The sequence below is a fragment of the Rhipicephalus microplus genome, unplaced genomic scaffold (assembly GCF_043290135.1).
Source record: "Rhipicephalus microplus isolate Deutch F79 unplaced genomic scaffold, USDA_Rmic scaffold_537, whole genome shotgun sequence".
In the NCBI taxonomy this organism is placed as follows: domain Eukaryota; kingdom Metazoa; phylum Arthropoda; class Arachnida; order Ixodida; family Ixodidae; genus Rhipicephalus; species Rhipicephalus microplus.
In genome coordinates this window covers 30,001-42,500 of record NW_027465097.1, presented here as the reverse complement: position 1 = coordinate 42,500, position 12,500 = coordinate 30,001, and the positions used below count along the sequence as shown (strand labels likewise).

Sequence of the window (12,500 nt, the reverse complement as noted above, 5' to 3'; positions counted from 1 at the left end):
TTCGAGGGCAACAAGCGCAACGCAAGGCTGCGATCTCGCGCACTTTGCGCACGGCTGGAGAAGCTTTGCTGGCCGGCTTTCGCTCCTCGTGTTTACCGTGCGTTAAAGTTGCGCGTCCGTGGCTCTCGCAGCTCTTGCGCGCCCGGTCGCAGAGAGGAGTACGCAACCTCGACCGCACTTTCCCTGCAGGCTTCCTTCCGACTCGAAGTCCTGCGGCGGTCTCAACGAGGTGCCACATCCTCAATGCAGTCGGTCGCCCCCGTTTCGGTTGGGCTCTGGCACGACGGTCGCCACCGTCTCGCCCTTGAGTGGCCGCTGTTGGCGCTCGCTGTGAGGTGTTCAGCGTGCTGTCCGTGTTGCCGACGCGGTCAAAACGAGTCGACGGCTCACGTTCCCTTGTGCGCCGAAGGCTCTCTTGATATGTGATCCGACCCTCAGACAGACGAAGCCAAGGGAAGACCCAAGGCCGCAATGTGCGTTCAAAGAATCAGTGCTCAGTGTGTCCTGCAATTCACACCAAGTCTCGCAGCTGGCTGCGTTCTTCATCGACCCGAGAACCGAGTGATCCACCGCTTAGAGTCGTGAAAAAGTGTTTGTTCAATTCCGTACAGTCAAAACCAAACGTTTCTGGCACTCGGCCAAACAGTGGCCAAGAAGGGCGCTTTTCAGCGCACGCTTGGACTCCAAAACTCTGCCGCGCCTTTTTCGGCTGCCGCAAATCGAGCAAACGGTGTGTTTCGGACGGCGTTTCGCTTCCGCTACTTGCGAGTGCTTTCGTGGTCCACCCCTCTATAAATACTCGGGAGGCGTCGAAGCCGGTTCTCCAAGCCGGACCCGTAGGTATCGTTGTGTGCTCGCTCTCATTGGCCCGCCTAACCAGAAAATGCCTGCGGTACACCCATTTGGATAAGAGTGCACGCAGATGCGGGCCTCGACGGCTACACATTTCCTCGGGCGGCCGCCTCCCGGCCTCCGTGGAGCGCGGGATGCACGGTCCCATCGACAAGCCTCTCCCGTTTTTACCGTGGCGTCGCGGTTCACCACGGCGGGCGGGTCGGTCTCCTCCGCATAAAAAGGGGGACCCCCGCTTTTTGTTCCACGAAATCGCACAAGCTTTTTTCGCATCCACGGTTTGCCACCGCACACCAAAATGCCGATCCGGCTGCCTACTTTAGCCAACAGGTGGAGCCAGGCGCGCCGTACTTGCGCGGCACTTCCCACGTCCACCGAAGTCGGTGCCAAGGACCACTTTCGGCGCCGGAGCCGCGTACGAGCCTACTCGAGGCGGAAGAACGAAGCCAGCAAGGGCCTGGCCGCAAGTGCGTTCAATTGTCGGGACGTCCAAGTCCCTCGTTCTTCCGTGCTTCCTCTTTCGGCAAGTCGTTGCGGCACCTTCCCAAAGCGCGCAGACCCGCTAATCGCGACGAGCGCGACGTGGCCGTGCCGCCTTTCCCTCGGCAGCAAGCAAAACGCCTGGCAACGTCGACGCTCCCCTAACCGCGATCTCGCACCGTGTTTCGTGTGGCGAATTCAAAAGCCGGCCGGCGCTGCTGCAACCATTACGGTCGGTACGCATACGCCGCGGAGGGCGGGACGGTCATCGGAGCGTGCGGTTCCTCCATCGAGTACTGCGCACCTCGGCCGTCGCATCGCCGTGCCATGACCGGCCGCGCGTCAACGCGAACCGGTGCCAGCGAGATCCCTCGCCTGCAAGAACCGACCGGCAGCCTCCGTCACCCGAGGACGCGGAGGCGCTTGCCGCGGACGGCGGGACGGTATGCACTGGTGCACAGCGGACCCGTCACATCGCCAGTTCCTTGACCGACCGCCGACGCTTGTGCCGTTCCTCTCGTACTTGGCAGTCGCCGCGCGATTGTCGGGTCTCGTTCTTGCACGCTCGAACGGTCGGGAGGGCACTCGGCTGGCGTTTCGGGAACGCGCAGCCTCGCCTTCTACCGACGTAACCACGACTCGCCGTTCGCGCTCCGCCGCTCCTGTTTACAGTACTAGGCGGTCCCGCAGCGGTCGGGTCGCGCATTTCGAGCGCTTCGAGCCACGGTGCAGTGGCGGGTCGAAAGCCGACCTATGAGTGCGTTGCGCCGTTTGTACCCGCGTCCGCCACCTGGCCGACCGTCCAAGGTCGCGGTGTTGGCGTCCGCTGGGCGCAACAATTTGTCACGGGGTGCCGCTCCACATTCAGGCAGCCCCGTGGGGAAAAGCCGACCCCGCGTCCAAACGGGGTCAGCGGCAGAAAGTGTCGGGCGCAGACGCAGCTGAGGCGCTCACCCTTCACAATCCGTTAATGATCCTTCCGCAGGTTCACCTACGGAAACCTTGTTACGACTTTTACTTCCTCTAAATGATCAAGTTTGGTCATCTTTCCAACAGACCGGCGCAACCGAAAGGCCGCGCCGGACATCGGTCCGAAGACCTCACTAAATCATTCAATCGGTAGTAGCGACGGGCGGTGTGTACAAAGGGCAGGGACGTAATCAACGCGAGCTTATGACTCGCGCTTACTGGGAATTCCTCGTTCAAGGGGAACAATTGCAAGCCCCTATCCCAATCACGAAAGAAGTTCCACGGGTTACCCAGTCTTTTCAGACAGGGATAAAGACACGCTGCTTCCTTCAGTGTAGCGCGCGTGCGGCCCCGGACATCTAAGGGCATCACAGACCTGTTATTGCTCTGTTTCGTGCGGCTAGGAGCCGCTTGTCCCTCTAAGAAGGTTGTAAGGTGCTGGGAACCCCGCACCTATTTAATAGGCTAGAGTCTCGTTCGTTATCGGAATTAACCAGACAAATCGCTCCACCAACTAAGAACGGCCATGCACCACCATCCACCGAATCAAGAAAGAGCTCTCAATCTGTCAATCCTCCCAGTGTCCGGGCCGGGTAAGTTTTCCCGTGTTGAGTCAAATTAAGCCGCAGGCTCCACTCCTGGTGGTGCCCTTCCGTCAATTCCTTTAAGTTTCAGCTTTGCAACCATACTTCCCCCGGAACCCAAATACTTTGGTTTCCCGGAAGCTGCCCGCCGAGTCATTTGAGTAACTCAGGCGGATCGCTGGTTGGCATCGTTTATGGTCAGAACTAGGGCGGTATCTGATCGCCTTCGAACCTCTGACTTTCGTTCTTGATCAATGAAAACATTCTTGGCAAATGCTTTCGCAGTAGTTCGTCTTGCGACGGTCCAAGAATTTCACCTCTAGCGCCGCAATACGAATGCCCCCGTCCGTCCCTCTTAATCATTACCTCGTATTCCAAAAACCAACAGAACAGAAACGAGGTCTTGTTCTATTATTCCATGCAAGTTTATTCAGGCGACTCGCCTGCGTTGAGCACTCTAATTTTTTCAAAGTAAAAGCACCGGCCATCTCGAGGCACACAATGAAGTGCACCAAGAAAGAACCGGCATGATGTTCAGTCCGAGCCGTCGCATCGGGTAGATGCACTACTCGTCTGGAACTGAGATCCAACTACGAGCTTTTTAACCGCAGCAGCTTTAGTATACGCTATTGGAGCTGGAATTACCGCGGCTGCTGGCACCAGACTTGCCCTCCAATTGATCCTCGTTAAAGGATTTAGAGTGTACTCATTTCAATTACGGGGCCTCAAAAGAGTCCCGTATTGTTATTTTTCGTCACTACCTCCCCGTGCCGGGAGTGGGTAATTTGCGCGCCTGCTGCCTTCCTTGGATGTGGTAGCCGTTTCTCAGGCTCCCTCTCCGGAATCGAACCCTGATTCTCCGTTACCCGTAACAACCATGGTAAGCAAGTAACCTACCATCGAAAGTTGATAAGGCAGACACTTGAAAGAAACGTCGCCGGCTCGTGGCCATGCGATCAGCACAAAGTTATCCAGAGTCACCACACAATACGGGCCGAAACCCGATCGATCTTGGTCTAATAAAAGCACCCGTTACCCAAAGGGCTCCAGGCTCACTGCATGTATTAGCTCTAGAATTGCCACAGTTATCCAAGTAGGAAGAAACGATCTAAGGAACCATAACTGATTTAATGAGCCATTCGCGGTTTCGCCTTATTTCGGCATGTACTTAGACATGCATGGCTTAATCTTTGAGACAAGCATATGATTACTGGCAGGATCAACCAGGTAATCGTTCGACTGCGCGTCCGTCCTCGCCCTCGGCGGGCCGGACGCAGTCTGTGTGCGGCGGAGGCCACCTTCAGGCGCCCCAACACGCTTATTTTGCACTCCGAGATGACGGCGTTCGAGCTCGCTACGGCACAACCTTCCCGAAAGACGAGTGGGAGCCGTGCGGCAAGAAGCACGTTCATGCTCGCTCTTTTTCGTTGCATCGACTCGGTCGCGCCGTGCGGGTTGCCCAAGCCCGCTGCACTGTCGGTGGACCGGCCGGAACTAGCAACGGAGCCGAGACTGCAAAGCCGCCAGACGACGGGTCACGCCCGCGTCTTCGGCGCTTTCGCATCTGAATCGCCCGAGGACGACACGGAACACACCTCGATATCGTGGTAAAACGGCACCGTCCGACAACCAGCCCCTAACGCATCAAGCGGATGAGGCTGCAGACGACTGCCGTGGATTCCCCTGGAGCAGACCCGAGGACACGCTTGACGAGGCCGAAGCCCGCCGCATATCAGACACCCGGTCGCTTTCGCGTACGCCGCTCACGAGAACCCCCACATAATAGCAGCGATAAGTACCCAGACCTCCTTGGGCCCTAATACGAGCGTACTCGAGAAAATTTCACCGCGGGTGTGCCCCGAAACGTGTGGCATGTTGAGCGTGCCACAAGTCTACGTCGCTCTCAAACCCGCCGAGGTCGTAGAATTTGCGACCCTACTCACGAAATTCCCACCGAGGATACGGCCGCAAACGTACCGCACCTTGGGTAGGCCACGAGTTTGTGCAACACTACGCTGACGGCACAGCACCGAGGTCGTGCGCGCACGCACGGGAAAATTCCGCCGCGGTTTCTGCCGAAAACGTGAGGCACCACGACTCTCCGCAAGTTCGCGTCGACTGCGAAAGACCGAAGTCGTGAACGACGTGTCCGCTACTCGCCGCCGACACGCTGGACACCAAACGTACAACGACTCGACGGCGTCGTAGAGGCCCACGACGCGGTTTTCCTTAACGACGTCTCGGCGTGGCACCGACAGGTTAGAACGGCCGACCAACGTTCCCTGTCCGCCGTTCGGCTCAGTCGAAGGGCTCGGCGACTTCGGCAACGCTGCGAAGCCGCACGGTGACGCACGCCATGTCCCCATTTTTTTTTTTCTTTCTGCGTCTGCCGGGGTGCCCCTATAATAGCAGCGATAAGCACCCAGACCGCCGTGGGTCGCTCGCCCCGGCTGACGTGGTTTTTCGTACTCCTGCGGCGGTCGCCGTCAAGCACGTCCAAATACGCTACTTTCGTGGGCGCATTCACGCTCTTTCGCTTCGCCGGAGTGCCAGCACTCACTCTGCCAAAAACGGCGAACATCCGAGCGGCGGTTCCCACTTTTGCGTCGGCGTCGCAAACCCCGCCCCGGCAGACGAGGTTTGCCGTACTCGTGCGACGGTGGCCGGCGGGCACGTCGAAAGACGCCGATATCGTGCGCGAATTGGCGCACCTTGGCTTCACCGGAGTGCCGCCACTGACTCCTCCAAAAACGGCGAAGATCCGAGCGGCGCTTCCCACTTTCGCATCGGCGTCCCGAACTCCGCCCCGGCTGACGCGGTTTACCGTACTCGTGCGACGGTCGCCGGCGAGCACGTGGAAAGACGCCGATATCGTGCCCGAATCGGCTCCGTTCGGCTTCGCCGGAGTGCCAGCACTGGCTCGGCGAAAGACGACGAACATCCGAGCGACGGTTCTCACTATTGCGTACGCGTCGCAAACCCCGCCCCGGCAGACGCACTTTGCCGTACTCGTGCGACGGTCGCCGGCGAGCACGTAGAAAGACGCCGATATCGTGCCGGAATCGGCCCCGTTTGGCTTCGCCGGAGTGCCAGCACTCACTCGGCCACAAACGGCGAACATCCGAGCGGCGGTTCCCACTTAGCCGTCGGCGTCCCGAACTCCGCCCCGGCAGACGCGGTTGCCGAGCTCGTGCGACTAGCGACCGCGAAGCCGTCTCGCGACGCCGCTTTCGTGCGCGGCTCCCACTGCGACCTGGGTCACCCGAGGTCGACGAGCAAAAAAGAATGTCGAAAAAAATTTTTTTTTTTTTTGCGTCTGCCGGGGTGCCCCTATAATAGCAGCGATAAGCACCCAGACCGCCATGGGTCGCTCGCCCCGGCTGACGTGGTTTTTCGTTTTCCTGCGGTGGTCGTCGTCAAGCACGTCCAAACACGCCACTTTCGTGGGCGCATTCGCGCTCTTTCGCTTCGCCGGAGTGCCAGCACTCACTCTGCCAAAAACGGCGAACATCCGAGCGGCGGTTCCCACTTTTGCGTCGGCGTCGCAAACCCCGCCCCGGCAGACGAGGTTTGCCGTACTCGTGCGACGGTGGCCGGCGGGCACGTCGAAAGACGCCGATATCGTGCGCGAATTGGCGCACCTTGGCTTCACCGGAGTGCCGCCACTGACTCCTCCAAAAACGGCGAAGATCCGAGCGGCGCTTCCCACTTTCGCATCGGCGTCCCGAACTCCGCCCCGGCTGACGCGGTTTACCGTACTCGTGCGACGGTCGCCGGCGAGCACGTGGAAAGACGCCGATATCGTGCCCGAATCGGCTCCGTTCGGCTTCGCCGGATTGCCAGCACTGGCTCGGCGAAAGACGACGAACATCCGAGCGACGGTTCTCACTATTGCGTACGCGTCGCAAACCCCGCCCCGGCAGACGCACTTTGCCGTACTCGTGCGACGGTCGCCGGCGAGCACGTAGAAAGACGCCGATATCGTGCCGGAATCGGCCCCGTTTGGCTTCGCCGGAGTGCCAGCACTCACTCGGCCACAAACGGCGAACATCCGAGCGGCGGTTCCCACTTAGCCGTCGGCGTCCCGAACTCCGCCCCGGCAGACGCGGTTGCCGAGCTCGTGCGACTAGCGACCGCGAAGCCGTCTCGCGACGCCGCTTTCGTGCGCGGCTCCCACTGCGACCTGGGTCACCCGAGGTCGACGAGCAAAAAAGAATGTCGAAAAAAATTTTTTTTTTTTTTTTTGCGTCTGCCGGGGTGCCCCTATAATAGCAGCGATAAGCACCCAGACCGCCATGGGTCGCTCGCCCCGGCTGACGTGGTTTTTCGTTTTCCTGCGGTGGTCGTCGTCAAGCACGTCCAAACACGCCACTTTCGTGGGCGCATTCGCGCTCTTTCGCTTCGCCGGAGTGCCAGCACTCACTCTGCCAAAAACGGCGAACATCCTAGTGGCGGTTCCCACTTTTGCGTCGGCGTCGCCAACCCCGCCCCGGCATACGCGGTTTGCCGTACTCGTGCGGCGGTGGCCGGCGGGCACGTCGAAAGACACCGATATCGTGCGCGAGTCGATGCTTCTTGGTCTCGCAGGAGGGCCGCCACTCACTCCTGCAAAAACGGCGAAGATCCGAGCGGCGCTTCCCACTTTTTCGTCGGCGTCGCAGACCTCGCCCCGGCAGACGCGCTTTGCCGTACTCGTGCGACGGTCGCCGGCGAGCACGTCGAAATACGCCGATATCGTGCCCGAATCGGCCCCGTTTCGCTTCGCCGGAGTGCCAGCACTCGCTCGGCCAAAGACGACGAACATCCGAGCGACGGTTCCCACTATTGCGTACGCGTCGCGAACCCCGCCCCGGCAGACGCGGTTTGCCGTACTCGTGCGGCGGTGGCCGGCGGGCACGTCGAAAGACGCCGATATCGTGCACGAATTGGCGCTCCTTGGCTTCACCGGAGTGCCAGCACTCACTCGGCCAAAAACGGCGAACATCCGAGCAGCGGTACCCACTTAGCCGTCGGCATCCCGAACTCCGCGCCGGCTGACGCGGTTGCCGAGCTCGTGCGACTAGCGACCGCGAACGCGTCTCGCGACGCCGCTTTCGTGCGCGGCTCCCATTGCGACCTGGGTTACCCGAGCTCGACCAGCAAAAAAGAAGGTCGAAAATTTTTTTTTTTTTTTCTGCGTCTGCCGGGGTGCCCCTATAATAGCAGCGATAAGCACCCAGACCGCCGTGTGTCGCTCGCCCCGGCTGACGTGGTTTTTCGTACTCCTGCAGCGGTCGCCGTCACGCACGTCCAAATACGCCACTTTCGTGGGCGCATTCGCGCTCTTTCGCGTCGCCGGAGTGCCAGCACTCACTCTGCCAAAAACGGCCAACATCCGAGCGGCGGTTCCCACTTTTGCGTCGGCGTCGTAAACCCCGCCCCGGCAGACGCGGTTTGCCCTACTCGTGCGACGGTCGCCGGCGAGCGCGTCGAAAGACGCCGATATCGTGCGCTAATTGGCGCTCCCTGGCTTCTCCGGAGTGCCGCCACTCACTCCTCCAAAAACGGCGAAGATCCGAGCGGCGTTCTCCACTTTCGCATCGGCGTCCCGAACTCCGCCCGGGCTGACGCGGTTTACCGTACTCGTGCGACGGTCGCCGGCGGGCACGTCGAAAGACGCCGATATCGTGCCGTAATCGGCCCCGTTTGGCTTCGCCCGTGTGCCAGCACTCACTCGGCCAAAAACGGCGAACATCCGAGCAGCGTTTCCCACTTTCGCATCGGCGTCCCGAAGCCCGCCCCGGCAGACGCGGTTTGCCCTACTCGAGCGACGGTCGCCGGCGATCACGTCGAAAGGCGCCGAATTCGTGCACGAATCGATGCTTCTTGGTCTCGCAGGAGGGCCGCCACTCACTCCTGCAAAAACGGCGAAGATCCGAGTTGCGCTTCCCACTTTTTCGTCGGCGTCCCGAACTACGCCCCGGCTGACGCGGTTTACCGTACTCGTGCGACGGTCGCCGGCGGGCACTTCAAAATACGCCGATTTCGTGGGCGCATTCACGCTGTTTCGCTTCCCCGGAGTGCCAACACTCACTCTGCCGAAAGCGGCGATCATCCGAGCGGCGGTTCCCACTTTTGCGTCGGCTTCGCAAACGGCGCCCCGGCAGACGCGCTCGTGCGACGTACTCGTGCGACGGTCGCCGGCGAGCACGTCGAAAGACGCCGATATCGTGCTCGAATCGACCCCGTTTCGCTTCGCCGGAGTGCTGCCAGTCACGGCGCAGAAAACGGCGAACAAGTGTTTTTTTTTTTTTTTTTCCTAGAATTTGTGTTATAGAAGGCACATTTGATATCGGACGATAATTTTCAACTTTATCACGCGCACCGATTTTCGTGTAGAGGTTTGCAAGTTTATGGGAATTTCTCCACTTGGAATAATGCGATTTAGTAGTACTACGAGAACTTCATGGATGTACTCAAGGGTACGGGGCAAGTCAGTTACGTCAACACCTGCAGATTTTTTACACTTCAAACTGAAAATTGTTGGTTGTGAGTCCTCGTGTGATATTAAAGGCCGATTCGCTAACACATAGAACAAAGAAAGAAAGGAAGAAAAAACGCCCGCGCTCGCTCAAGAAACCTGGGTTCGCAACAAGTGGCAACAACAAGCAACCGAGCGAGTGCGCCAAAACCCGTGGCGGCCGAACAAACGCGAAGTCCCAACCGCGTCAGCCGGGGCGGCACGGGACAGGAAAAATCACTTCAGCCGGGGCGGCGGGGCACCGAATAAACCTCGTCACCTCGTCGCAGGATAAAAGAGGAAACAAAAAGTCTAAACAGCGTCTGCTGGAGCGAATGCGTAATAAAACAACAACAACAACAAAAAAAAAAACACCCGCGCTCAAGAAGTCTGCAATCACCACAAAAGGCGACTGTGACCGAGCAGCGTCAGCCGGGGCCGTGCGGAAACGGAAAAACCGCGACTACCGGGGCGTCGAGGCACCGAAAAATCCACTTCAGCCGCGGCGAAAAAAAAAAACAAAAAGAAAGACGGAGGGGGGGGGGGGGAACCACGTCTGCCGGGGCGAAGGAAAAAAAAAAAACGCGTCTGCCGGGGCGAGCCCGGGTGCGGCACCACCGGGAAAACTGTGGCAAACAGACATGGCGATCGAGTGAGTGGGCCGCCAGCCAGGCTCAGCCAAAAAGTGCAAAGTCCGAACTGCGTCAGCCGGGGCGGCAAAAACCACGTCAGCCGGGGCGGCGCAAAAAACCGCGTCTGCCGGGGCGGCACGAAACCGCGTCAGCCGGGGCGGCGCGAAAACTGCGTCAGCCGGGGCGAAAGAAAAAAAAAAAAAAACGCGTCTGCCGGGGCGAGCCCGGGTGCGGCACCACCGGGAAAACTGTGGCAAACAGACATGGCGATCGAGTGAGTGGGCCGCCAGCCAGGCACAGCCGAAAAGTGCAAAGTCCGAACCGTGTCAGCCGGGGCGGCAAAAAACCGCGTCAGCCGGGGCGGCGCAAAAAACCGCGTCTGCCGGGGCGGCACGAAACCGCGTCTGCCGGGGCGGCGCGAAAACTGCGTCAGCCGGGGCGAGCCCGGGTGCGGCACCACCGGGAAAACTGTGGCAAACAGACATGGCGATCGAGTGAGTGGGCCGCCAGCCAGGCTCAGCCAAAAAGTGCCAAGTCCGAACTGCGTCAGCCGGGGCGGCAAAAAACCGCGTCAGCCGGGGCGGCGCAAAAAACCGCGTCTGCCGGGGCGGCGCGAAAACCGCGTCTGCCGGGGCGGCGCGAAAACTGCGTCAGCCGGGGCGAAAGAAAAAAAAAACGCGTCTGCCGGGGCGAGCCCGGGTGCGGCACCACCGGGAAAACTGTGGCAAACAGACATGGCGATCGAGTGAGTGGGCCGCCAGCAAGGCTCAGCCAAAAAGTGCTAAGTCCGAACTGCGTCAGCTGGGGCGGCAAAAAACCGCGTCTGCCGGGGCGGCACGAAACCGCGTCAGCCGGGGCGGCGCGAAAACCGCGTCTGCCGGGGCGGCACGAAACCGCGTCAGCCGGGGCGGCGCGAAAACTGCGTCAGCCGGGGCGAGCCCGGGTGCGGCACCACCGGGAAAACTGTGGCAAACAGACATGGCGATCGAGTGAGTGGGCCGCCAGCCAGGCACAGCCGAAAAGTGCTAAGTCCGAACTGCGTCAGCCGGGGCGGCAAAAACCGCGTCAGCCGGGGCGGCGCGAAAACCGCGTCTGCCGGGGCGGCACGAAACCGCGTCAGCCGGGGCGGCGCGAAAACTGCGTCAGCCGGGGCGAGCCCGGGTGCGGCACCACCGGGAAAACTGTGGCTAACAGACATGGCGATCGAGTGAGTGGGCCACCAGCCAGGCTCAGCCAAAAAGTGCTAAGTCCGAACTGCGTCAGCCGGGGCGGCAAAAACCGCGTCAGCCGGGGCGGCGCAAAAAACCGCGTCTGCCGGGGCGGCACGAAACCGCGTCAGCCGGGGCGGCGCGAAAACTGCGTCAGCCGGGGCGAAAGAAAAAAAAAAACGCGTCTGCCGGGGCGAGCCCGGGTGCGGCACCACCGGGAAAACTGTGGCAAACAGACATGGCGATCGAGTGAGTGGGCCGCCAGCCAGGCACAGCCGAAAAGTGCCAAGTCCGAACTGCGTCAGCCGGGGCGGCAAAAAACCGCGTCAGCCGGGGCGGCGCAAAAAACCGCGTCTGCCGGGGCGGCACGAAACCGCGTCAGCCGGGGCGGCGCGAAAACTGCGTCAGCCGGGGCGAGCCCGGGTGCGGCACCACCGGGAAAACTGTGGCAAACAGACATGGCGATCGAGTGAGTGGGCCGCCAGCCAGGCTCAGCCAAAAAGTGCCAAGTCCGAACTGCGTCAGCCGGGGCGGCGCAAAAAACCGCGTCTGCCGGGGCGGCGCGAAAACCGCGTCTGCCGGGGCGGCGCGAAAACTGCGTCAGCCGGGGCGAAAGAAAAAAAAAACGCGTCTGCCGGGGCGGCAAAAAACCGCGTCTGCCGGGGCGGCACGAAACCGCGTCAGCCGGGGCGGCGCGAAAACCGCGTCTGCCGGGGCGGCACGAAACCGCGTCAGCCGGGGCGAGCCCGGGTGCGGCACCACCGGGAAAACTGTGGCAAACAGACATGGCGATCGAGTGAGTGGGCCGCCAGCAAGGCTCAGCCAAAAAGTGCTAAGTCCGAACTGCGTCAGCTGGGGCGGCAAAAAACCGCGTCTGCCGGGGCGGCACGAAACCGCGTCAGCCGGGGCGGCGCGAAAACCGCGTCTGCCGGGGCGGCACGAAACCGCGTCAGCCGGGGCGGCGCGAAAACTGCGTCAGCCGGGGCGAGCCCGGGTGCGGCACCACCGGGAAAACTGTGGCAAACAGACATGGCGATCGAGTGAGTGGGCCGCCAGCCAGGCACAGCCGAAAAGTGCTAAGTCCGAACTGCGTCAGCCGGGGCGGCAAAAACCGCGTCAGCCGGGGCGGCGCGAAAACCGCGTCTGCCGGGGCGGCACGAAACCGCGTCAGCCGGGGCGGCGCGAAAACTGCGTCAGCCGGGGCGAGCCCGGGTGCGGCACCACCGGGAAAACTGTGGCTAACAGACATGGCGATCGAGTGAGTGGGCCACCAGCC

The 12,500-nt window shown here is 61.1% G+C and overlaps 2 non-coding genes across 2 annotated transcripts; both read right to left on the bottom strand.

Annotated features, from left to right (window-relative positions):
• Window positions 1-428: 428 nt before the first annotated feature.
• LOC142795056 (5.8S ribosomal RNA) lies at window positions 429-581 on the bottom strand. The gene has a single exon (XR_012892725.1). It is a non-coding gene; the product is annotated as a 5.8S ribosomal RNA (ribosomal RNA).
• A 1,719-nt stretch (window positions 582-2,300) lies between these two features.
• Window positions 2,301-4,115, bottom strand: LOC142795057 (small subunit ribosomal RNA). The gene has a single exon (XR_012892726.1). It is a non-coding gene; the product is annotated as a small subunit ribosomal RNA (ribosomal RNA).
• Between the last annotated feature and the right edge of the window lie 8,385 nt (window positions 4,116-12,500).